Raw genomic sequence first — 26,783 nt, 5'->3', positions numbered from 1 at the left:
GATGTGAAATTCTATTCTCAGTACTTCAGGATGTGATTTTATTTGAAAACTCTGGATAGAATTATAGTCAGGTAAGATGAGATGATAACCAAGATGCTAGACTTCTACTTCAGTATGGTTTATAAGAAAACATGCATGTGAGGACCGACATGGAGGATACTTTCAGGAAACATGCTTGTGAAGATGTATCTACTCTCCAAGGAATTCCAGCAAATCTCCCAAAGCCAATTGATCGAACAAATGATTTAATGTAAAGACCTCATACAAAACATGGTCTTCCTGAGAGTTTGACTTTTAACATGTAATTTCTAGAATATTAAAACTATTTAAAACTATTTTAATAGTTTTATTACTTGTAGTGATCTATTTCTAGAACTTGTAGCCATCCACTTTGTTAGTTGCTTTGTTATAGAAGGCCAAGGAAACAAAATGAGCAATCAGCTTTATTAAATATTATTGTACACTATATAAGTCATGGTAATAATTATTTATTAAGAAACTTTTAATCTAGATTACAATAGATGCCACTTTGCACTTCCCCAATACACAAATTAACTGTTTAGGAAGATGTAGGGAAATCAGATTCTTCATATACTGTTAGTGAGAATGCCAAGTTGATCTACTATAGAAGTAACTCAGTGAGTCTTCAACTGTATGCATGACCTAGCAACCAAATTTATCACTTGATTTTTGTTAAAAGAATTAAAAATCATTTAGGCAATACACACACACAAACACACACACACATCAAAGTATAGCATTCACAAATGCCAGCTACTTAGAATAAGCCAAATACCCATTTATTATTGGGACAACTATACGACTACTAAGCCATGATATTGGGGTGAATTACTATGTAATTTATAGCACGAATGAACCTTGCAAACACTGCTAAGTGAAAGAAGTCACAAAGAAAGCCACATGTTTCAAGTCTGTTATTCTAGTTTCATTTCTGTAGATTGATAAAATATCCTGACAAGACAACTTTAAGGGAGAGAACATTTTTTTTTTTAATCTCACAATCTCGTGTTGCAGTCCATCATTGCAGGAGATTGACAGAGCTGGTCACAGCACATCCACAGACAAAAGCAGAGTGAAATAAATACATGAAAGCTACGTATTTACATAACTTTCAGAGAATGGTGCCACCCACAACAGGCAAGTTTACCTACTCCAATTAACACAATTGACAATAGCCCATAGACATGCCTATAGGCCACTCTGATCTAGATAATTCTGAGACTCTCATCCTAAGTGAGCCTAGGCTATGCCAAATTGAAAACTGAGACTACTACTTTCATGATTAGACCACTACTTAACAGAAGGCCTAAGAAAAGGACAAGATGTGAGTGAAGTAAATGCTTAATTGTTTGGAGGTTTTTCTTGAAGAAAAAATGTGGAACTAAGTGGTTGTGATTGATAATAGACATTGTTAGCTTGACTAGTATCTTAGTTAAGATTTCCATTGCTGTGAAGAGACATCATGACCAAGGCAATTCGTATAGAAGACATCTAATTGAGGATGGCGTACATTTTCAGAGGTTGAGTCCATTATCATCATGTCAGGAAGCATGGCAACATGCAAGCATACAGTAGGTCCTTAGGAATGAGAATGGGATGCTATGATGAACAGTTATATGTTGGGTTTGGGGTGTCTAGTTGATAGGTTGTGATGATTAACATTCATTGTCAACTTGACTGATTTTAAGGCCACCTGGTAGCATGCCTCTGAATGTATCTAATGTGGTAGATTTCAGAAAAAATTTAACAGACCAGGAGTGACTCTTGCTAAATGTTAATGATACTATCCTGTGGACATGAGCCAATGGGATAGAATTCTGGACTAGATCAAGTGTAAAGTCAACTGAGAATAAATTTTCATAGAGTGCTTAGCCAGTAATACATAGCAAAATAATTTTAAATATTACTTTTCAGAAAGATTCTCTCCATCTTCATGACATAAAACATTTCATTATGATATGATAAAGGGAGAGTGTCATAGAACAACACAAATGTAAAGTTTTGTATATTACACTGCATTCATTAAGATAGTACCTACATTTGATCATGATGATCTCGCCTTTGAAATAAACCTAAGTAATAGATACTACCTAAAACAGGCAGATTGTTAAAATCCAAAAAAGAAAAAAAAAAGTATGTGGTTTTGTTTGTCTGCATTTTTAAGCTTTGAAAAGCTATTTTCTAGCCAGTTCCCCTTAGATGTATAAGATTTTTGAAAGACTTTTTGTCTGGCTCCAGTTTTCAAATCAGGACTAGTATATCTAAAGACAAGTCAACTGATGCTTAAGGTTTCCACCTTCTGGTAATATCAAGAGCAGTACTTCAATGAGAATGTGCCAGCTCACTAAAGAACGCAGGAAATCATGATGGCATTCATCAGCTTTGGATGGTGCAAGTTGCTGACAAGCTCTTATCCTGGGTGAAGAAATGGTGAAACGTTTCTGTATATATACAGTTTTTGCTTAAATCTAAACTTAAAAATGAATATGTTTGCACTATGCTAAAAGGTAAAATGGATAGACTGAGTACCTCACTTGGAGGAAATACAAGATATATAAACAGCGTATGATGGCCACACTTGTAATTTCTCCAAATTAAAATTGTTCTTGATCCTCACTACATTACAATGGTGATAAAAGTATAACATCACATGTGTAAAGACAATCATGCAGAGATATGTTTAAAAGCTGATGGGTTATGATGCCAGTCAGTCAACTTTCAAAATTGCCTTTTAACTTTGGTAGTTTCATGTTCAGATACATATGTAGACACAAACAATATAATGAATTCATAAACTTTCTTAAGACTATCGAAGTATAGTTTGTAGGTCTCTTGGAGGAATTAGCATAATGTCAATACAAACTAATCAAATTTAAAAAGTAAAAATAATGAATACCTATTTCTTTGAAGCCTACAATTCTAATACTCTGGTGATATCTATCAGGGGCAGTCCAAATACAAAAAGCCCTGGAAATATTTTCTTTCCCTCCCCTGGCCCACCCTCAGAGCAGTATTCTGTCACATCAACATCAGGAGTTCCAAATCCTCACTGACACAGAGAAAACCTGCCACCGCCCACACCACTATTAATTAGGAATTGCTTCGCCTTGGTGTATGCTACCTGATTTACAGAGGGGTCCCGATTGATTCCATTCATTATAGAAACTGCTGTTCATTGACTGGGCTGAGAACGTGATACCACATTGGTACCCATTTCCCTAGCTGTGATATTCTTCTAGGATCTTAAGAGTAAAAACAAGGAGGCAAGCTACAAATCTTTGAGTTTTAATAATATTGGGTATTGAATTATCATCGCATGGAATTCCGGGGCACTTAAATTCAAATCTAACTCAAGGAAGCAAGCTATTTCTTTGCTTGTAAATACACAGACCCTCTTTAAACTCACTTCCAAAATTTATCACCATTATGCCTGCCTAGTCTAGTAAAAGATTAACTAAGAAATAATGTTAATATAGTATCCTGTCTCCTTCCTTTTAATTCCAATATGTGACTGTAATGCTAGAAGCCTAGGGACACCATTTGGAGTCAGTGTGCACCCAGACTTTATACCAGATTAAGTGTGTATTTCCCTATATTTTCAAATATAGCTGTTATTTATTGAAAGACCTATAAAGATCTGAGCGATCTTCAGAAATTAATATGTTAAACTGATATGGTTGTTAAAGAACAATGGCTGCAGATGAGTTCTAGTTTTCTGATTTTCCATTAATTGTATTCAAATGTCAAATCCAAAGAAACCTTTCATTCACTGTATTCCATCTGCATGAGGTTGAATTTAGCAATAGTTTAGCACTAAGACTGGAGTGGGAATATCCCATTTCATTTATCATGGGGAAGTACCAGCAGTAGCCCATCTTTTGACACTGTTTTTATCACATCTTTTAGCAAAAAAGGTGTAACTATGTGAATATATGTGTAGTAATTCTGTCAGCAATGGGATGAAAGAAAGCCCATGTAGAAACCAGGTCTAGAGTAGATGCTCAATAGTTAGAAGTATGAAGAGGATAGTGTCAAATTGGGTAGCAATCATGAAGAAACACTGAGTCAGAACATGTACTCTCAATATTTTATAAGAAAATCTTCACAGGTCCTACAAGTACATTATATTGCACCAAACAAAGGAAATACTCCACAAAATTTACAAAACAAATATTTTTTTAAAATGCTGTTTGACCAAGCCAGATCAGTCAGTCAACAGGTTCTCCAGTGCAGGAACGAAGACTGAAAAGAAAGAGACAAGACAGCGTGACCCCAGTCAAGTCTGAGACTGAAGGCAAATTTTTATTTTCCAACCCACTTTTTATACCATTTTAATTACATGCAAGTATTTTGGGCAAGCAGTACTATAAGGAGCAAACAAAGCAGCAATTCCTGAAATTACTCCTATGACAGTTGTTTAAAAGAACTTCTCATAATGACTGAAATACTTGAGCCCACTTCCTCGTCCAAGCCCAAAATCTTGTCTGAAGCCTAGTTCTTCTGTTCCACCCTAAGACTAAAATTCTTGCCTTACCCTACTCATCTATTTCAGCCTAAAGTTAGATTCTTGCTGAAACTTACTTATTATGCCCTAGTGTCAGATTCCTGCCCGAGTTTACTTCCTTGCCATGACCAATGTCAGATTCCTGTCTGAAGCCCACTTCTTTGTTCTTAGCCAATGTCAGACTCCTGCCAAGCAGTACCCCAAAAGGCTTTCCACAGCTGTTGCACTGGGTACCAAGAAATGTGCTGAAAGAAGAACACTAGAAGAAGTTTACATAAGGTGCTATCAACCACACTCAGACCTGTATTGACTTTGACAATCTATTCCAAAGACATTCAAATTCAAGGAGGTGAAGGTGGTAGCTGCATTTTTTTTAAGCTACTACATCAAGAATGTAGTAACAGACCACTGGCTGGGTGCAAGTATATGTCTTCGTCTCAAGTCAGTTGCTTGTTGGGCCTTTCTGAGTGCAGCCATACCAGGCTCCCATCTGTAAGTACAGCACAGCATCAATAATAGTGTCAGGATCTGGTGCCTCCCTCTGAGATGGATCCCAATTTGGGCAGGTCACAGCACCTCTTTTTCCCCTGTCTCTTCTCCATTTTTGTTCCTGCAGTTCTTCCAGACAGGAATAACCCCTAGTCTGAGTTCCTGACTGTGGGATGGTAACCCATCCCTGTCTTTCTATTGGAGGTGGACTCCACAAGTTCCCTCTCTCCATTGTTGGGCATCTCACCCAATGTCCCTTTAAGTCTTGAGATTCACCTCCTAGTCTCTGGTACATTTTAGAGGGTCACGCCACCTCTCCAGGGACCCTTATGGGTGAATAGGGGAAAGGCTGAAAGAAGTTGAGGAGGAGGGCAACTCCATGGGAAGACCAGCAGTCTCTATGAACATGGACCCCCAAGATCTCTCAGACACTGAGCCACCAATCAGACGGCAAACACTGGCTGGTCTGTGGCCCCCAACACATATACAGAGGAGGACTGCCTTGCCTGACCTCTGCTAGAGAAGACATACCTAGCCTTGAGAGACTTAGGGATCTAGGGAGTGGGGGGAGACCTGGCAGGGTGTTGGAGGGACATCCTCTTGGAGACAGGGGAGGAAGAATGAGATGAGGAACTAGAGGACAGAACAGGAGGGGGATAGTGATTGGACTGTGAGGAAACATAAAAGATTTATAAAAAAAAAAAAAAAAGAATATAGGAAGAAAAGCAGGTACATCAAAATGAGTGCTGTAATGTTTATACAAAATGGTTCTCTAAGCCAATTTCTTCTTTCATATTTTCAATGACAGAGAATAGATTCGTTTTCATTTTAGGTTACCTTCCACTCTTCTTGTCTATGTGAGGTGATTTAAGTTTTCCTTAATAAATTCAGCTTCCTAATTTTTAGAAAATGTTTATTACACTGTTCTGCTTTTGTGTTTTGAGCTATACTTTCTCTGATATGATTTCGAGTGTAAACAAAACAAGCCTGTCGTGCTCTGAAATATGTGTGTGTGTGTGTGTGTGTGTGTGTGTGTGTGTGTGTGTGTGAAGCAATGATTACAGAAGATCGAGTTTGGGAGGTAGGGTGAGAGACATGGGAGGAGGTAGAAGGAGAGAAGGAAGAGAAGAAGGGAGAAGATGATGTAAATATGATACAATGTAGGTAATTTCTAAATGTAGACCAGAAGAAGGAGGAAGAGGAGAAGGTAGACTGGGAGGAGGAAGAGGAGGAGGAGGAGAAGGAGAATGGGGAGGAGGAGGAGGAGGAGGGAGGAAGCAGGAGGAGGAGAAGGAGAATGAGGAGGAGTAAAAGAGCAACAACAACAGTAACAACAACAACACAATAACAGAAGGAAGAGAAGGAGGAAGACGAGATAGAGGAGAAGAACAAGAGCAAGAAGAAGAACAAGATGAACAAGAACAAAAAGGACGAGAAGGACAAGAACAAGAAAAAAGAGGAAAGGCTAGAGAATATCTCAAAGGTTAAGAGCACTTGCTGCTCTTGCAGGTGGCATGGATTTGATTCTCAGCACCCCATCAGCAGCTCACAATGCTCTATAACTCCAGTTCTATGGAATTCAATGTCCTCTTGCTTCTACAGGAATTAGGCCTATAAGTATGCCACAGTAATACATGCAGGCAAAACACCCATACGTATAAAATGAAAATAAAAAAATATTTAAATAGAGAATGACTAAAATTCCCAAGATTGACTACACAAGTATTGGTGAGAATATTAAGGAATTGGTGTTATTATTTATACCTTGGGTATAAATAAAATGGGTACATATAAAATGATTTGATCACTTTCGAATACATTTCCACGGTTGCTTAAATTTAACCTAAACCTACCATATATTCCAAATATTATATGCCTAGGTATTTTCCCAAGATAAATGAATGCATACAGGTATAGAAAACATATGTTGCTATCAGCTTTATCTGTAACAGACAAAAACTATGAGCAACACAAACGCTCCATGTCATTCACTTATTTATCCATTCGAATGCTACTGAACAGTGTGAAGCGATAAATCATGACTACACACAAGATGTGGGAAATTTTCAAAAGCATTGTGGAAAGCCCAAAGAGAAGAAACTGGTGTGTGTGTGTGTGTATTATGTTATATGCTAGGTTTTATGTCAACATGATGCAAGTAAGGGTAATATTTAAAAAGAGCATCCTCATTGACAAAATGCCTCCATAGGACTGGCTTGTGGGCAAGTCTTTAACGGCATTTTCCTGATCAATGGTTGATGTGGTCCCAATTCTGGACTGGTAGTCCTGGGTGCTATCAGAAAGAAGGTTGAGTAAACCATATGAGTAAACCAGTGAGCACCACTTCTACATGGTCTTTGCTTTAATTTTTGCACTGGAGTTCTTCAGTGTTGGACTTACAGGCTGCCAGGTGAAATAAACTCTTTTCTTTCCATGTTGCTTTTGGCCTCAGTGTTTTATCACAGCATTTGAAACACTAAGACATTAGAGTTATAAAAAAATTTTTTTCTTTATGTTTCATAACAGTAAATGAGTGATTTTGTGAGAAGGGAGGATAGAGTTTGGAGACAAAAGACACAAGGAACTGGACATAAACTATGTGTAACACTTGTTAAAACATCAACTTGTATATTTTAAATATTTGCAGAACATCGTAGATCAATTATCCATCTAGAGAGTTGTAGAAAATAAATTTTGCTCTCAAGATACAAATAAAATAATATGTATATGTATGATATATATATATGTGTATATATATATATATGTGTATATATATATATATACACACAAAGTTAAATGATAAGCAATTTTTACCAAACATAAAAACAGTAAAATAGAAATAGCTTTGTATCTGATATGATGATTTTTTACTTGGCACATAAAGAACAACTGTTACAAATAAAAGAAGAAATTACCACAAAATAAAATTTCAGCAATAGATTTTAACACCTCTATCAAATGTTGACAAACTAAGCAAAAATAAAATAGTTACCATATTACATTTCTATAAAAATGTTTTTAAATAGAACACTTAGTTCTAAACTGTCTAAAAAGCAAAATATCACAAAGAAATAAAACCTATGTAGCATCACAAAGCACAAGATACAGGATCTAACTTAGAGAGTAATTTCAAATTAGTACAAGATCAGTTCGTAACGTCATTTTAAAAAGAAGTGTTAAATAAAAATTGGTTATGTAAGGTATAATTTATATTTCAGGAATAATACACATGTAATTTTTGGTACACAGTTAAATTCAGTAACAAGCATCAATTAATTGTGTCATTTTAGATGATACAGACCACCCATTAACATCAAAAGAATAGACAGAATATATATAAGAAAGTGAGAAGAATATGATCAAAAGAAAAAAAAAGAAGCAAGTGTTTAATAGCAACAGGATTTTATATATATATGTGTGTGTGTGTGTGTGTGAATGATAGCAACAGGTGGTAAAAATCAGTGTTACTAAAATTGTAAATGATGATGCTAGTAAGACCTCAAAATTTTAAATAGTTATGACACGGAAATGAAGATTTATCCCTATAATTCAGAGTGACATACCTTAATGGGTATACAAGACCAACATGAAAAAGAAATAGACCATTATTTTGAGCTAAGGTCTCACTATGTAGCCCTGGCTGATCTTGGAGGGAGGTGGAGTGGGAAGGATGGGGGGCTTTAGGTTCAGAAGCCCTGTGAGTACTGAGTATGTGCAGGACCAACCGTAGGGAGGCAGATCAACTTTTCCTGTGGTGATTCAAGGCTTATATAATTTGGGGAACAGAGGACAGAATATCTAGGATGGGCAAAGGTAACTGGCTGAAGGCTTGTGTTACCAAAATGCCTCATTGGAATGGGGAAGTGTGGGAAGCCACATGTGCCGTTGCAGGGTGGCACTGGCTTCCGCTGGCCACCACGCATACATAGGCAGTAAAGTTCTTTTGCCAAGATGAGGTTTTGAGAATTAACCAAAATTAACCAATCAGATGAGAGACAAGTTAACCAATCAGATGAGAGACAAGTTAACCAATCAGATGTAGGCATGCAAATGAGATGATAAGCATAACTGAAGCACAACCAATCCGGGTGTGAGACACGCCTCTCCTAGACCTATATAAGCAGCAGCAGTTCTGGGCTTGGGGTCTCTTTGCCTCTGCAATCAAGCTCTCCCAATAAACGTGTGCAAAAGGATCCTGTTGCAGCGTCGTTCTTGCTGACAAGTTGGGCGCGCAAGAGGGAAGCATTTTAGGAATCTTAGGTGCTGGTTGAACTGGTTCTTATTGAGAGAAAGGAAGTTGAACATGTAATCTTAACCAAGTCTATGTGACATCTGCAGGTAGAGTCTGTGGGGGTTCTTGAGCTCCTCAGACAAGGGGAAGCCCTGCCAATGAAGGGAGTCCTCCATATTGTGCTGAGCTCAGAAGTCTATCCAGACAGTGGTAGACTTTAACCTTAATTATCAGGGCAACAGGAGGTGCAAGAACTCTCAAGAACACTTTATCTCTAAGGGAAAAGGTGGCGGAATGACCTCCAAAGCTCATGTATAGGAAAGCTTAATATCATAAAATTGACCATTCTGCCAACAATTTATAGGTGCAATATAATCTCAACCAAAATCCCCACAACAAAGCTCACAATAATAGGAAAGAAAATCCTGAAAATCATATGGAACCACAAATTCCTTGGATATACAAAGCAATATTGAGCAAAAAGAAAACATGTCAGAGTGATTACCTTTCCAGAGTTTGAGATATATTGCAGAGCTACAGTAATAAAACATATGTTACCAGCACAAAACAAACATGAAGAGCAATGGAACAAAGCAGAAGACCTGAGCATAAGTGCATGTAAGTACAAATGTTTGATATGTGACAAAGATACTGAACTCATACAATAGAGAAAATGATGAGTCACCAGCAAATGGTGATGGGAGACAGGATATCTAAGTGTAGAAGAACAGGAGACCCATGTTCATTATCCTAGACATATATTAACACCAAGTGGATCAAAGACCACAAAAGTAAGCCTCAAATGTGGAAATTGCTAGAACTCATAGGCAGTACTCTATATGATATAGGTGTTTGTGACTCTGTGCTCAGGATCTAAGACCAACAATTGACTTATGGGACCTCATAAAACTAAAAAGTTTCTGCACAGATAAGGAAACAGCTAATCAATCGCAGAGGAAGACCACAGAGTGCTAAACAAATGGAAACAAATGATCCAAATATAAATGGAGCTCTAAATCTAAACAGATTTCTCAGATACATTACAAAATGGCTTAGAAATATCTCAAAAACTTATGTTTCCTAGTGTGATGGTTTGTATATGCTCAGCTCAGGGAGTGACACTATTAGAAGGTATGGCCCTGTTGGAGTAGGTGTGTCACTGTGGGTATGGGGTACAAGACCCTCATCCTAGCTGCCTGGAAGCCATTATTCTGCTAGCAACATTCATATGAAGATTTAGAACTCTCAGCAACTCCTACACAATGCCTGTGTGGATGCCGCCATATTCCCACTTTGATGATAATGGATTGAACTTCAGAATCTGTAAGGCAGCCCCAATTAAATGTTGTCCTCAGCCGGGCGTGGTGGCGCACGCCTTTAATCCCAGCACTCGGGAGGCAGAGGCAGGCGGATTTCTGAGTTCGAGGCCAGCCTGGTCTACAAAGTGAGTTCCAGGACAGCCAGGGCTACACAGAGAAACCCTGTCTCGAAAAAAACCAAAAAAAAAAAAAAAAAAAAAAAAAAATGTTGTCCTCATAAGAGTTACTTTGGTCATGGTATCTTTCACAGCAGTAAAACCCAAACTAAGACACCTAGGAACTGGGGAAATGTAAATCAGAACAGCTTTGAGATTTTATCTTGCCTTAGTCAGAAGGCAATACCAACAAAATAACTGACAGCAAATACCAGAGCCAGTGAAGAGAAAGGAGAAATCTCATTCTCCGTGTGTGGGACTACAAACTGATGCAACCACTATGGAAATCAGTGTGGAAAATCCCTACAACCCTAAAATAAATCTACCATATGACCCAGCTATACCATGCCTTTGCATATACCCAAAGGAATGGATGTCTGCTCCACAGATACTGCTCAGTTATGTTCATTGCTGCCCTACTACCAATAACCATGAAATAGAAACAGCAGAAATGTCCCTCAACCAAGGTTGGAGAATGAAAATGCACCACAGCAAATGTAGGGCTGACTGTATCCCCTTTGGATGCCTCAGACCTACAAATGACCCAGTCTTCTCTCTCAGCCCATCCCTCTGTGGGAGGCACTCTCTACCTGATAACAGCTGAGTATGTATGATGGGAATCAGGTAGACAATCTTTACTCTCCTTCCTGCCCTGTGTTGCCATTTCCCTTCTCATCGCCAGCCATATACTGGACTAACTGCAAAAGTCTGGCCTCCCTCTCTAGTCAGCTCCCTGGGAAACCCACAGACCTAGTGGCTGATCCAGATCTCCTCATCCCTGTGAACAAACACTCTCAGAGACCCCCTTCTACTCCATTCCTATTCTGTTCATTCAGTTCTAATGCATACTTTTCAGGGACTCAAAAGCATTCCCTAAGAAGCAGTCAACAGTCATAGCACTCCAAAGATCCAGGAAGAAAAAACAAAAAGCAAGGGATGGAATACCCATCCAACAAAGATAAGACCATATACAAACAATAGTAATAATAATAATAATAATATCAAGTCAAGATGCCTAGACACCAGATGCCTAACCACCAGAGTAAAAATAATAACTAATAACAACCAGGAAAATATATCTCCACCAAACCACTCATATCATGGCCCCTGAGAAATGCAACATAAATGAAGCACAGGATCAAGAATTCAAAATATCCTCTACAAATATGTTCAAGGACCCAAAAGAGATTATGATAAACTCATTAGTAAAATCTATAGTAATGCAAACACTAAAATGAAAGGAAGAAAACAGTTAAAGACATAAAGTAGAAATAGAGTCACTAAGAAAACCCAAACTGTGGTGAAACAGGAAATGAAAACTTTAGGAAGTCAAGAAATAAACTTAAGAGGTAAGAAAAGAAAAATTTAATATAAAAATGGAGATCCATACCAAGGTTCAAGAAGTATAGAGAACATGAAATAGACTGGAGAAGAAGAGAAATTCTCTAAAACACATAATAAACACTGAATGTACAGAACAAAGAATGAATGTTAAAAGCTGCTAGGGAAAAAGACCAAGTAACATAAAGGCAGACATTGCATTTCTCAGTGGGTAACTCTAAGAGCCAGAAGGGTCTGCACCAATGTTTTATTAACTCTAAGAAACCACAGATGCTATCCCAGAATTTTGATCACAATGGAGGGAGAAAGAAAAACAGTCCTCCGTAACAACCAAATTTAAACACACTTTCTATACAAATCCAGCAATACAGAAGTTGCCAGAAGAAAAACTTCAACATGAAGAGATTAGGTGGCACATGCCTTTAATCCCAACACAGGCAGGTGGAGTTCTGAGTTCGAGGCCAGCTTGGTCCACAGAGTGTGTTCCAGGACAGCCAGGGCTACACAGAGAAACCCTGTCTCAAAACAAACAAACAAACCAACAAGACAAAAAAATAAAAAGAAAGACACATAGGAAAACACAAGGACTAAATAATCCATAAGCAGCAAATCAAATGGAGGGGGAAAACCCGTACCAAGACAACAATATAACAGTAATCAATAAACACTGCTCAATGCTGCCTTTCTACATCAATGGTTCAATCCATCAGTAAAAAGACATGGACCACCAGACTAGACAGGAGAATAGGATCCACCTGTCTGCTGCATCCAGGTGGGAGAGGAAGCACCTAGCCTCACAGAGATTAGAAGTGGCTGGCAAGGGGAGGTATCCATGTGGGGCCCACCTACTCAGAGGACAAGGGGAAAGGGGGATCGGGGAGGCTTGTGGGGGAGGTGACTGCGAGGGGTTGATGAGTGGGATGTACAGTGAATAAGTAAAAATACTAAAATTTTAAAAATGTCTTCTTTCAACTCTAATAAAGTTTTTGGCATATGACATCCAAAATTCTGATCCTTTTACTGTAAACTTTAACCATTCTTCTGCCACAAAATGAGTTCAGTAAATCCAATTCTTTTTAAAAAAAAATGTTATGCTTATGAAATTTTCACCTAATGGCACTCTTGCTCCTAATTCACAAATAGTATGAGAAATAGGAAAACACTGGTCAATAAATACCACACAATATATAAAATATGTGATAATACTTAACAATTTAAATTATCCTTCAGATTTATAGTGTAACAATTAGTGTTTTCCCGTCCATGGAGGAAACAAGACATTTAGAAAACAATATTTTTAATATTTAAAAATGAATTAACAAATTTTTAAAATTCAACGAATCATAGGCTATACTTTAAAATTCTATACTCCAATAAATTGGAAAATATAAAATAAATGGATAATTTTCTCAATAGGTATCATGTACCAAAGTTAAATCACTTTGTTAAACTTATAACCGCTAGTGAAATAGACTCAGTTATTAAAAGTCTCTCAACCAAAAAAAGCCCAGAACCAGATAGTTGTAGTTTAGAGTTGTACCAGAATTTAAGAGTTAGTGCCAATACCCCTCAAATTACTCCACAAAATAAAAACAGAAGGAGCATTGCCCAATTCATTTTAGGAGGTCACAGTTATGCTGATACCCAAACCACATAAAGACTCAGCAAAAAAAGTGAATTCCAGAACAATTTCCCTTATGAACATAAATGCAAAAATACTTAATAAAACACTTGCACTTCATAATCAAATAGGTTTCTTCCTAGAGATGCAGGGATGGTTCAATATATGAACATCAGAAAACATAATCCACCATATAAACAAACTGAAAGGAAAAAATATGATTTTACCATTAGATGCAGAAAAGGCTGTTGAAAAAAAAAATCTGATACCCCTTCATGATAAAAGTCCTGGAGAGATTAGGCATAAAAGGAACAAATCTAAATATAATGCTGGCAATTTACAGCTGGCCTATATCCAACTTAAATGGAGAGAAACTCAAAGAAATGCCATTAAAATCAGGAATAAGGCCAGGTTGGCCAGTCTCTTCGTATCTATTCAATTAGTCAAAATGTAGATGATAAGATGGTATGGAGTGATCAGCTCAAGTCTGAGTGGATCAAGGACCTCAACACACAAAACCAGATATACTGAATCTAATACAAGAGAAAGTGGGGAAAAGCCTCAAACTCATTGGAACAGGGGGAAATTTCCTGAAAAGAATACCACGCGATGGTGGCACACACCTTTAATTCCAGCACTTGGGAGGCAAAGGCAGGCAGATTTCTGAGTTCGAGGCCAGCCTGGTCTACAAAGTGAGTCCCAGGACAGCCAGGGCTATACAGAGAAACCCTGTATTGAAAACAAACAAACAAACAAACAAAACAAAAGCCAAAAAAAAGAAAAAACAAAACAAAAAGAAAAAAAAAAGAATACCAATGCCTCAGGTTCAGGTTCTAAGTTCAGTAATTGATAAATGAGACCTCATGAAACTGAAAAGCTTCTACATGTAAACCCAAGGACAAATCAGCAACCAATGGATATGGGAGAAAAAAATTCTTACTAACCCTACATCCAGTAGATGGCTATTCCAAACTATAGAAAGAACTCAAAAAGTTAATTTCTAAAAACCCAAATAACTCAAAATTTAAAAATGGGGTACAGAGCTAAACAGAAATCACAACAGAGGACTCCTGAATGGCTGAGAAGTACTTAAAGAAATGTTCAACATCCTTAGTCATCAGAGAAGTGCAAATGAAAACGACACGAGATTCCACCTTACACCAATCAAAATGGCTAAGATCAAAAACTCAAGTGACAGTACATGCTAGCAAGGATGTAGAGAAAGAGAAACATGCCTTCATTGCTGGTGGGTTTGCAAACTGTTACAACCACTCTGGAAATCAATCTGGCAGTTCCTCAGAAAATTAAAAATAGTTCTACCTGAAGACCCAGCTATACCATTCCTGGGCATATATCCAAAAGATGTTCTACCACCACAGTCGAGAGTTACTCCACTATGTTCATAACAACCTTATTTGTAATAGCCAGAAGCTGGAAATAAACCAGATGTCCCATGACAGAAGAATGGATACAGAAAATGTGGTTAATTTATACAATGGAACACTATTCAGCTATTAAAAAGGAGGATATCAAGTACCAAAAGGACATGCATGGTATGTACTCACTAATAAGTGGATATTAGCCAAAAAGTACAGAATACTTGGGATGCAGGAAGGACCAAGAGAGGATGCTTTAATCCCACATAAAAGAGGTAACAAAATAATCAGGAGAGGCAGAGGAAGGGAGGGTCCTGGGTGGGAGTGGAGAGGGGAAGGAAAAAGGAAAAACATGATCAGGTAATGCGGAAGACGGGAGAGGAGCTCAGAGAGCCAGGAGAAAGAATGGGACATGCAGTTTCTGGGGCTTGAGGGAGGAAGACTCTCTAGAAAGTCCCAGAAACCTGGGAGGTAAGAGACTCCCAGGACTCAATGGGCGTGATCTTAGCCAAAATGCCCAACAGTGGGGAGAGAGAACTTGAAGACTCCAACTCCTGTGGATAGACAGGGCCCCAAGTGGATGGATGGGGTTACCAAACCACAGTCAAATTGTCTGATCCAGAATTTTTCCTGTCTAAAAGAACTACAGTGAGAAAAATGGAGAAGAGACTAAGGGAAAGGCTCTAACAGGCCAAACTTGGGATCCATCTCATGGGGAGAGGGGACCAAAGCCTGACACTATTACTGATGCTATGATGTATTTATAGACAGGAGCCTAGCATGGCTGTCCTCTGAGAGACCCTACCAGCAGCTGACTGAGAAAGATGCAGATACTTTCACACAATCATTGGCATCAAGTCAGGGACCCCTATGGAGGAATTAGTGAAAGGATTGATGGAGCTGAAAGGGAGGTCAACCCTATAGGAAGAATAGCAGTCGAAACTAACCCAGACCCTAGGGAGGTCCCAGAGACTGAGCCACAACCCAGGCAGTGTACATGAGCTGGTATGAGGCCCCTGGCACATTTATAGCAGAGGACTGCCTAGTCTGGCTTCAGTGGGAGAAGATGTGCCTAATCCTGAAGAAACTTGAGGCACCAAGAAAAGGGGGTACCTGGGGGGAAAGGGGAGAGCATGCTCTCAGAGGCAAAAGAGAGGGGGAATGTGGTGAGGAATTGTGTGGGGAACTGAGAGGGAGAAATAGTTTGAATGTAAATAAATAAAATTAATTAAAATTTAAAAAAGAATAAGAGGAAAAACACAAAACATTGAGGAGTGGGAAAAGAACACAACTGGAAAATACCTTGTGTTTATAGACTGAAGGAACTAATAATCTCTGCGAACATAAAAGCAACCACAGATAAATCCTCATGTCTAAAGTCTTTTTTTTTTCAACTACTAAAACTTTATTTTGGAGATATGAGTGCAGCTGATCCAGAGTAAAACTATTGTATTTTAACACACTTTCCCCATTTACTTATTAATCATTCATTCATTCATTCATTCACTCATTCATATTCACTTTATATTCTGATCATAATGGCCCCTACATCCTCTACTTCCAGTTCCACCCTTATAACTCCCCCACTACCCTCTTCTCAGAGATGGGGAACCCTCCATGGGTACCAACCTGCCCTGGCACATCAAGTGACACCAGGACTAAGCGCATCCTCTCTCACTGAGGCCAGAAAGGGCAGCACAGATAGGAGAAGGGGATCCAAAAGTATATACTAGATCTAGAGATAGTGTCCCTCTACTCCTCTTGGTAGAGAACCATATGCACACCAAGCTGCACATCTGCTACAGATGTGTAAGGGTCCGGGTTCAATCCATGCTTGCTCTTTGGTTGGTGGTTTAGTCTATGAGCCCCCATGGGTTCAGGTTAGTTGACTCTTAGGTTCTCTTGTAAAATCAGTGGGGTGCATCTGTGGAACAAGATGGAGAGCTGGGATGGGGGAGGATCTCAGGAGTTTATGGAGGTAACCCTAGGTGAGACTGTTAACAACTCAAGATATGGAGCCTGAAGTAGCTACCCTCTCATAGTCAGGCAGGACTTCTAGTGGAGAGAGGGGACAGCAACCAACTCACCCACATAACCTTCCAAAATGTGTCCTGCTTACAAGATATGCAGGGATAAAGATGGAGCAGAGATTTAGGGAATGGTCAATCAATGACTTGACCAACTTGAGACCAATCTGATGAGAGAGCATGAACCCCTGACACTGCTCATGATCCTCAGCTATAGTTGCAGATAGGAGCCTAGCATAACTGTCTCCTGAGAGGCTTCATCCAGCATGGAAACCTATGCAGAGACCCATAGCCAAAGTGGAGCTGCAGGAGACTTATCTGCTGAGAACACACAATGGAAAGAGAACAGTGCCTTAGATTTATGTGGCTGGTAGACATCATCCACATGCAGAATTATGAAACCTTGACCTCAATTCTTAAAGGAATAGACTCTAAAATTGACTAAAAACTTCCACATAAGAGCAATACTGTACGACTAGAAGCCACTTGGAGCAACACTCTGTGATGTTGTTCTGGGCAGTGACTTGTTGAATCCCAAAGCACAGATGCTTCTACATGTACCATCAGGTATTCCATAGAATAATGACATGAACACACTGGGTAAAGCTGGATCTAAATTAATCCATTGAAAAACCAAAGGAAAAGCAGCCCCTCACTATGATATTAAACCAGAAAATTCCTGAATTTTCAGGAATTTGACAGCAGTCAAAAGGCAATCCTTGGAACAACATGTATTCAAGTCATGTCAGAACAGTGGTTATAAGTAATCATTTCATCAACTTGAGTTAAAATTGAAAAAATAACTATTTAATAGTGGGCATACATGTGAGTGAACACATCAAAAATGGCACTTAAAAAGTCAAGGGGTATTTGAAAATATGTTAGTTACTTAGCATCCATATCATCTTGCACCTATAAAATGGCTATTATCAAACCACAAAAGATATATTGGCCAAGATTCATTTTAACTTGATTTCTAAAGTCATTTATATGAGTAGCTTCTGGACTTACCATCACACATTCTATAGACTATGAAAACACTGGTTACTGCTGGATCTAAAGTAGCCCATGGTCATGAAAACAGGCATGAATAAAAAGTGTAATGAAAATCACAACAGATGATGACTTAATCTGTGTAAATACCTGCCAATAGATTACATGTTTACTATTGGTTACATTACTGCAATGTTTATGCCAGTCTTGTGACAAAATATATAGGTAAAACACATAATTGAGAGATTTTATGATGCCAGTGAAAAAATTCTTAAGAAAAATTCAAATATCAATCCTTGTCATAAGCATTCTCAAAATAACTAATTAAATTTTACTTCCACAATATATTTTTCAAAAGAAAATTCAATGCTTTTACCTCCCAAGAATTATTTCTTTTATTGGATCTTAATATATAATTAAAATCAGTCAGAACAAAGAACCTATTTATTATTAGATGGTTTATTTGCCTTCAACATCCTATTCTCATACTTAGTATTAAATATATAATTTTCTTTATGTATAACAATGATGAGCTATTCATTCCGGAAGGCTGTTCAAGAAATGATAAATGTTTGAGAAAAGAGTATGTTTAACCTGATGTAGATGTTGGGCAGATCATATATGCAGGCCACACACATGGCTCAACTAATGTATATAATTTTTATGCTTTATGCATCAGTTATAAGAAGTACTAAATATAAAATTAATATGCTCTGTTCATATAATTATTCTCCTTCTTTAAAGAAGTAACGTGTACCAGGCTGAAATTCAATTAAAGAATGTCACCCTTCGGATGGGGTAAAGCAGTTATAACTGGTAAATTATAGCTACTCAAATGTTCCTATTCTCTCCATAGGACTAATTCAGAAATGGAGTATTTCCAAGTCTGCTGACTGTTTTGGCAGACCCTGTCTGCCTGCTACTCTTGCTTCTCCACCTCCACAGGGTGATCAGGTCTTTAACAAACTATGATTATGGGGATCTTTGGAGACCAGCCAAGAATATCTAGGAGAAAATCTCTGGGTAGAAGGCATATTTGATCTTGGTTACTAAGCAATCTAAATCATGATAGCTCTTATATTATATTACCTGCATTCATTCACTCTGGACATCCTCCAGACCACCACTGAGTGGTAGAAACATGAATGAGGAATCTTACCAGGTGAATGAATGGCTTCTTTTTCTCAAATGCCTGCCATTTCACCAGACTTTAATTTCAAAGAGAATGTTCCAAGATCCTGCAGGCACTCAGGAACCAGAGCTTAACAAAGCTGGGGTGATGTCCCTAAGAGAGATGAGTACCTTTTTAGACTGAGTAGGTAAATTGGAAGCCACTCTCCCCAAGGCTGAGGGTGGAGGCTCATGAGAAATTATTGTTGCTGTTGCCACAGTTCTCAGCCATTTGGAGTATAAGCTGAGCCTCCCTGGCAGGTGTTAGATTATTAGGTAAATTAAGCAGATGGCTTTGGCAAACTGCACCTCCCAGTCCCTCTGCTGCCAGCAATTCCAACCCTCTAGCTCAGTTTCACATATGTTTGTTTAAAAAGCTCCTGCCATTCAAGGGAATGGGGAATCAGTGTCACCATGTGAGCAAGTCTGGGACCAAGAACAAAGGACATCATCCTCGGTCTCTCGGAATGTTAGGCAAACCCTGTCTTTGTTTTGTGTCACTCATAATGTGACAATGGGTTCCACTCAGGCAGTTCATGCCACTGTCTCAGAGGAAGAAAGTGTGTCTACCAGAGGCTGTCTGTAGTATTCAGTGTACTGTAAAATGGATCTGATAACCTATGTCATTTCGCAAGGAAGAGCAGCCAAGCCTCATATGTCTGCATGAGGAGACAGAAAATGGCATTTCCTTGAATGGTTCTTCAAGTTTTTGAAGCCCAGTGCGTTTTGCTAACATTAGGTCTGTCTTTTGACTAGAGAATTACTTGATTTATCAGCCAGTAACTCTTAAGAGACAGCTTACCAATCTGACAGGATCTTACGCAGATGCCTAATTGAGGCCATTAATGTAATGAAGCTGTGAGATATGAACTGGAACATTCAAACCATCCCAGCAACAGTGAAGATAATCTTTAGCTGTATTTATCCTTTATCTTTCTATTGACAGGCATAGCAACTAAAATAATTTATTTTAAATTCCTTACAATGGGAAAGATATGTACTTTTCAGCAATAATATTTTGAATATTTGCAATGAATTTAGCATTAATGGCATTAGGGTTACCTTAAGAAACATAACAGACCACAGTCCCTGCTTTCAATAAACTTAACAATAAAAAGAAAAGGGGATCACAAAAAAGAATAAATATAAAAATCTTGCTGCCTCTGAGTACATGAGCAATGCAGCATCTGGAAAGAACTGAAAAAATTCCTTGTGATGCATGACGGGTTGCTGGAATGCCAGATGATAGGTCTCTTCGTAGAAGCCTATATTTTTGTTTGTTTGTTTGTTTGTTTGTTTGTTTGATTGATTTTGTTTTATTCCAGACAGGGTTTCTCTGTATAGCTCTGGCTGTCCTGGAACTCACTTTGTAGACCAGGCTGGCCTCAAACTCAGAAATCCACCTGCCTCTGCCTCCTGAGTGCTGGGGTTAAAGGCGTGCGCCACCACACCCGGCCTTACTTGAGAGGAAAGAATGTAGAGACAAGGAAAGGAAGTTAGTTTCCCATACATAGGAAAAGAGAGAGCCACAGTGGTGACCAGTGTCATAGTTGAGGTTCATGCCATCAGGGGTCCTGAAAACCTTCAAGGAATATCACTACTGAGCAACTCTGAGATTCTAGAAGGTTTTATACAGAGATTTGCATTTTTAGATTTAGGTTTTTGATTTATTAAAACCATTAATGTGCATAGTTGTATATATTAGTAAGTTTTTCTGTAAGATTTTCATACATGCATGTATCATGCTTTGGTCATACCTGCCCTCTCCACTGTGCCCTTTTGTCCTCTCCTCCTCCCTCTCCTTCCCCTCGGTCCCTTGAGCCTTCCCTAGTAACCAGTCCCCTTACTATTCTACTATTTTTACACAGTCTTTTAAAAACTTATTCTAGTTTCACTATGAGATAAAATATCTGATTCTTGTCTTGTGCATCTAGTATATTCTCAACATCATGATTTCTGCTTCAGACATTCACATGTATGAGGCTATGTGGGCCATGCTCATCCATCCTACTACATCTGGGTCCACAGGAATGAAGCAGACAACGATAGAGCAGGATACCCAGTGTCTTCCTCTTCTGACCTTAGTGGAGATGGCCATGCTTGTGTACTTAGTCTCTGTCTGTCTGTCTGTCTATCATTTATCTCACACACATGCTAGAGCACACACGTGCACACACACACACACACACACACACACACACACACACACACACACCCCAGTACTGTTCAGCTAGAAGGAACATTTTCATTTTTAAAATAGTGTCCTGATTGTCATGTGGAGAATAGATTACATGAGAACAGACCTAGAAAATGTTTCATCTTTTGGCAGAGATTGATAAAACAAAGACTTCTTTTTACAGCAATGCTCATAAGTTTCTTCCAATAAATATTCTGTAGGAGTTACACCAGGGAAAGCACCCTTACCAATTGCCTTTCCTGCTTTTGGCCTATTCCATGGAAGAGATGCCAATATACCTTGTTAAAACAACTGTAAATTTCAAAGATTATATGTGAATTAGGTACCTCAGCGAATATAGTCATATGTACTTATACACATATACTCATAGAATAACTTGCTGTTAGGTATACATGTATAATGATAAGTAGTATAAATCCTATTACTTCTGCACAGGTATAACTGTAGAAAGTATGCTTTGAATTTTTCCAGCACATTGGTATTCATGTTCACGTCTATCTGGCATTGATGTACGTGCAGACTCGGTAAGAGATCATCTAGTTCAATTCCTAGTTGCACGGTAGGACTAGGCAGTCCACTATTTTAAGCAGCACTTTCTTTTATTGGTCACCTCTGTAGCTTATGGCCTGTCTTCTACTGATACATTGCACTAAATTGTTAATACTGGACTACAAAACCATTTCCCTTTTTATACACATAATTGAAGACAAAAAATGAAGCTTACTTTTAAGCCTTTCACTTTAAAAAAAATTCTCTGCCTTGCTTCTTTGACATGACCATAAGGGCCTAGGTCATTTGCTGTGTCTTGTTTATTTTTGAGACAGAATTTCCCAGAAGCCCAAGCTAGCCTTAAAATCATGGGTATTGCTTTAGCTTTCCAAGTGCTGGGATGACAGGAATGAACACCTGGCTTCTACCCTGCCATTTCATCCACAGGACAGGAAACTGACTTAGCTATCACTCTCCCCTCTCCAGCTTGCTTCTAACAGCAAATGGATCACCATGTTTGGCCACCCTCTATCCCCTCCTCTTTTCCAGTGAGAAAATCCATCCCTTAAGGAAGAAATTAAATACTGAACTGTCCATGTGACTCCCCCCCCTTCAAATTTAAAGGTCTATACAAAGGTCACTGTGGACAGTCTAGCAATGCCCTGCCCAGCCCAGCCCAGCCCAATTGTTCTGACATCAAGTGTTGTGTAGTAGCAGGGCCTGGGAGCCAAGTTAGAGGCAAGAGGTACTTTGCTTCCACTTTTTTCACAGCTTGGATTTGCAGCCGGTTAATTGGAACCTGCATTTTGCTGTTTAGTAGTGTACTGTGAACTCAACCAGAAGACTGGGCACATCTTCCAAGCATCATAGGTCACACTCACTGCTTAGGTTTGCGTTCCAGCCTTAACCAAAACAATGCTACTTGTAGAAGTGACAAGGAGGCATATAGGAAGGGAAGGGTACTTGTATCACATAGCTGGGGAAATTATTACAGAGTGCCTAAGTGACAGTGCAATCTTTGTGGAGAGCCAACTGAAATACAGCCCAAAAGATGCTGCTGGCACATGCAACAGTGTGTAACATTCTTCCAGGCTGTTACCTGAAGATCTTCAATAACCAAGAATTTGCTGTTTGTCTGGCGCAGACTGTTAACCAGGGTTTTTCAGCCATTTATCAGCTAACTTAAATGTGCACAGTATAAATGAGTTTTGTGAAGTGGGGAGATAGAATATCAGAAGCCCTGCTTTCCTACCCACTCACTCCCACTTCTTGGCACTGTCGTTCCCCTGTACTGGGGCATATGAAGTTTGCAAGACCAAGGGGCCTCTCTTCCCAATGATGGCCGACTAAGCCATCTTCTGCTACATATGCAAGCTCTGGGAGGTACTGGTTAGTTCATATTGTTGTTCCACCTAGAAGGTTGGAGACCCCTTCAGCTCCTTGAGTACTTTCTCTAGCTCCTCCATTAGGGGCCCTGTGTTCCATCCAATAGCTGACTGAGCATCCACCTCTATGTTTGCCAGGCACTGGCATAGCCTCACAAGAGATAGCTATTTCATCTAAATCCCACTAAAATAAGGGACTAGACAAGGCTACCCACTTTCTCCCTACCTATTCAACATTGTACTTGAAGTCCTAGCCAGAGCAATTCAACAACAAAAGGAGATCAAAGGGATACAAATTGGAAAAGATGAAGTCAAAATATCACTTTTTGCAGATGATATGAGAGAATATATAAGTGACCCTAAAAATTCCACCAGAGAACTCCTAAACCTGATTAACAGCTTTGGTGAAGTAGCTGGATATAAAATTAACTCAAAAAAATCAATGGCCTTTCTCTACACAAAGAATAAACAGGCTGAGAAAAAAATTAGGGAAACAACACCCTTCTCAATAGTCACAAATAATATAAAATATCTTGGCGTGACTCTAACTAAGGAAGTGAAAGATCTGTATAATATAAACTTCAAGTCTCTGAAGAAAGAAATTATAGAAGATCTCAGAAGATGGAAAGATCTCCCATGCTCATGGATTGGCAGGATCAACATTGTAAAAATGGCTATCTTGCCAAAAGCAATCTACAGATTCAATACAATCCCCATCAAAATTCCAACTCAATTCTTCAACGAATTAGAAAGTGCAATCTGCAAATTCATCTGGAATAACAAAAAACCTAGGATAGCAAAAACTCTTCTCAAGGATAAAAGAACCTCTGGTGGAATCACCATGCCAGACCTAAAGGTTTACTACAGAGCAATTGTGATAAAAACTGCATGGTACTGGTATAGTGACAGACAAGTAGACCAATGGAATAGAATTGAAGACCCAGAAATGAACCCACACACCTATGGTCACTTGATCTTCGACAAGGGAGCTAAAACCATCCAGTGGAAGAAAGATAGCATTTTCAACAAATGGTGCTGGCACAACTGGTTGTTAACATGTAGAAGAATGCGAATTGATCCATTCCTATCTCATTGTACTAAGGTCAAATGTAAGTAGATCAAGGAACTTCACATAAAACCAGAGACACTGAAACTTATAGAGGAGAAAGTGGGGAAAAGCCTCGAAGATATGGGTACAGGGGGAAAATTCCTGAATAGAACAGCAATGGCTTGTGCTGTAAGATCGAGGATTGACAAATGGGACCTCATGAAACTACAAAGCTTCTGCAAGGCAAAAGACACAGTCAATAAGACAAAAAGGCCACCAACAGATTGGGAAAGGATCTTTACCTATTCTAAATCAGATAAGGGACTAATATCCAATATATATAAAGAACTCAAGAAGGTGTACTCCAGAAAATCAAATAACCCCATTAAAATGGGGCTCAGAACTGAACAAAGAATTCTCACCTGAGGAATACCGAATGGCAGAGAAGCACCTGAAAAAATGTTCAACATCCTTAATCATCAGGGAAATGCAAATCAAAACAACCCTGAGATTCCACCTCACACCAGTCAGAATGGCTAAGATCAAAAATTCAGGTGACAGCAGATGCTGGCGAGGATGTGGAGAAAGAGGAACACTCCTCCATTGTTGGTGGGATTGTAAGCTTGTACAACCACTCTGGAAATCAGTCTGGCGGTTCCTCAGAAAATTGGACATAGTACTACCGGAGGATCCAGCAATACCTCTCCTGGGCATATATCCAGAAGATGTCCCAACCGGTAAGAAGGACACATGCTCCACTATGTTCATAGCAGCCTTATTTATAATAGCCAGAAGCTGGAAAGAACCCAGATGTCCCTCAACAGAGGAATGGATACAGAAATTATGGTACATTTACACAATGGAGTACTACTCAGCTATTAAAAAGAATGAATTTATGAAATTCCTAGCCAAATGGATGGACCTGGAGGGCATCATCTTGAGTGAGGTAACACAATCACAAAGGAACTCACACAATACGTATTCACTGATAAGTGGATATTAGCCCAAAACTTAGGATACCCAAGATATAAGATACAATTTGCTAAACGCATGAAACTCAAGAAGAATGAAGACCAAAGTGTGGACACTATGCCCCTTCTTAGAATTGGGAACAAAACACCCATGGAAGGAGTTACAGAGACAAAGTTTGGAGCTGTGATGAAGGATGGACCATCTAGATACTGCCATATCCAGGGATCCATCCCATAATCAGCTTCCAAACGTTGACACCATTGCATACACTAGCAAGATTTTGCTGAAAGGACCCAGATATAGCTGTCTCTTGTGAGACTATGCCGGCGCCTAGCAAACACAGAAGTGGATGCTCACAGTCAGCTATTGGATGGATCACAGGAGAAGCTAGAGAAGCTAGAGAAAGTACCCAAGGAGTTAAAGGGATCTGCAACCCTATAGGGGGAACAACATGATGAACTAACCAGTACCCTGGAGCTCTTGTCTCTAGCTGCATATGTATGGAAAGATGGCCTAGTCGGCCATCACTGGAAAGAGAGGCCCATTGTACTTGCAAACTGTATATGCCCCAATACAGGGGAATGCCAGGGCCAAAAGAATGGGAATGGGTGGGTAGGGAAGTGGGGGGGGGGGGGTAATGGGGGAATTTTGGGATAGCATTGGAAATGTAATTGAGGAAAATACGTAATAAAAAAAAAAAGCTTAAGAAGCACCAGAAGTTAGTCAAAATGCTGGCCAAGAAGTATCATGTATTTTTGGATTCTGAGTCTCTGATCAAGCAGATGCCTTGTACCCTGGGCCCAGGCCTAAACAATGCTGGCAAATTTCTCTCTCTGCTGATACACAGTGAAACCATAGTGGGCAAAGTAGATGAGGTAAAATTGTCAATCACATTCCAGATATAGAAGATGCCGCATCTGGCTGTTGCTGTCAGTCATGTGAAGATGACCAATGATGAGCTGTCTACAACATCCACCTGGCTGTCAATTTCCTGGAGTCCTTATTCAAGAAAAACTGGCAAAACATCTGGGCTTTGTACACCAAGAACACCATGGACAAGCCTCAGCATGTCTATTAGGACACTCCAATAAACCTCAGTGCTACCAAAATAAATAAATAAATAAATAGATAAATTGATTTCAAATTATCCTTTAGAATCAGATTTTCCATATAGAACATAATTTTTCTACCTTTTACCAAAAATGCCAATATATGCCAGAATTTCAAAGAAGTAGGCTCTAATGCTAGTGAAGGAATAGACTTGCTAGGGAGGGCAGGAGGAAGCATCAAAGAGAGAGCAACTCTCTACTGGCTAGTTTTGTGTCAACTTGACACAGCTGGAGTTATAACAGAGAAAGGAGCTTCAGTTGAGGAAATGCCTCCATTAGATTCAACTGTAAGGCATTTTCTCAATTAGTGATCAAGGGGGAAAGGCCCCTTGTGGG

At 39.0% G+C, this 26,783-nt stretch overlaps 1 pseudogene; it reads left to right on the top strand.

Moving 5' to 3' along the window:
* The first annotated feature begins 16,993 nt into the window (after positions 1–16,993).
* LOC115031751 (large ribosomal subunit protein uL1 pseudogene) lies at positions 16,994–26,416 on the top strand (annotated as a pseudogene).
* Positions 26,417–26,783: the final 367 nt, after the last annotated feature.

This window comes from Mus caroli, unplaced genomic scaffold, assembly GCF_978045245.1.
Source record: "Mus caroli unplaced genomic scaffold, Mus_caroli_1 scaffold_10, whole genome shotgun sequence".
NCBI classification, from domain to species: domain Eukaryota; kingdom Metazoa; phylum Chordata; class Mammalia; order Rodentia; family Muridae; genus Mus; species Mus caroli.
The sequence above is the reverse complement of the archived record's forward strand: the minus strand, read 5'-3'. Positions and strand labels throughout refer to the sequence as shown.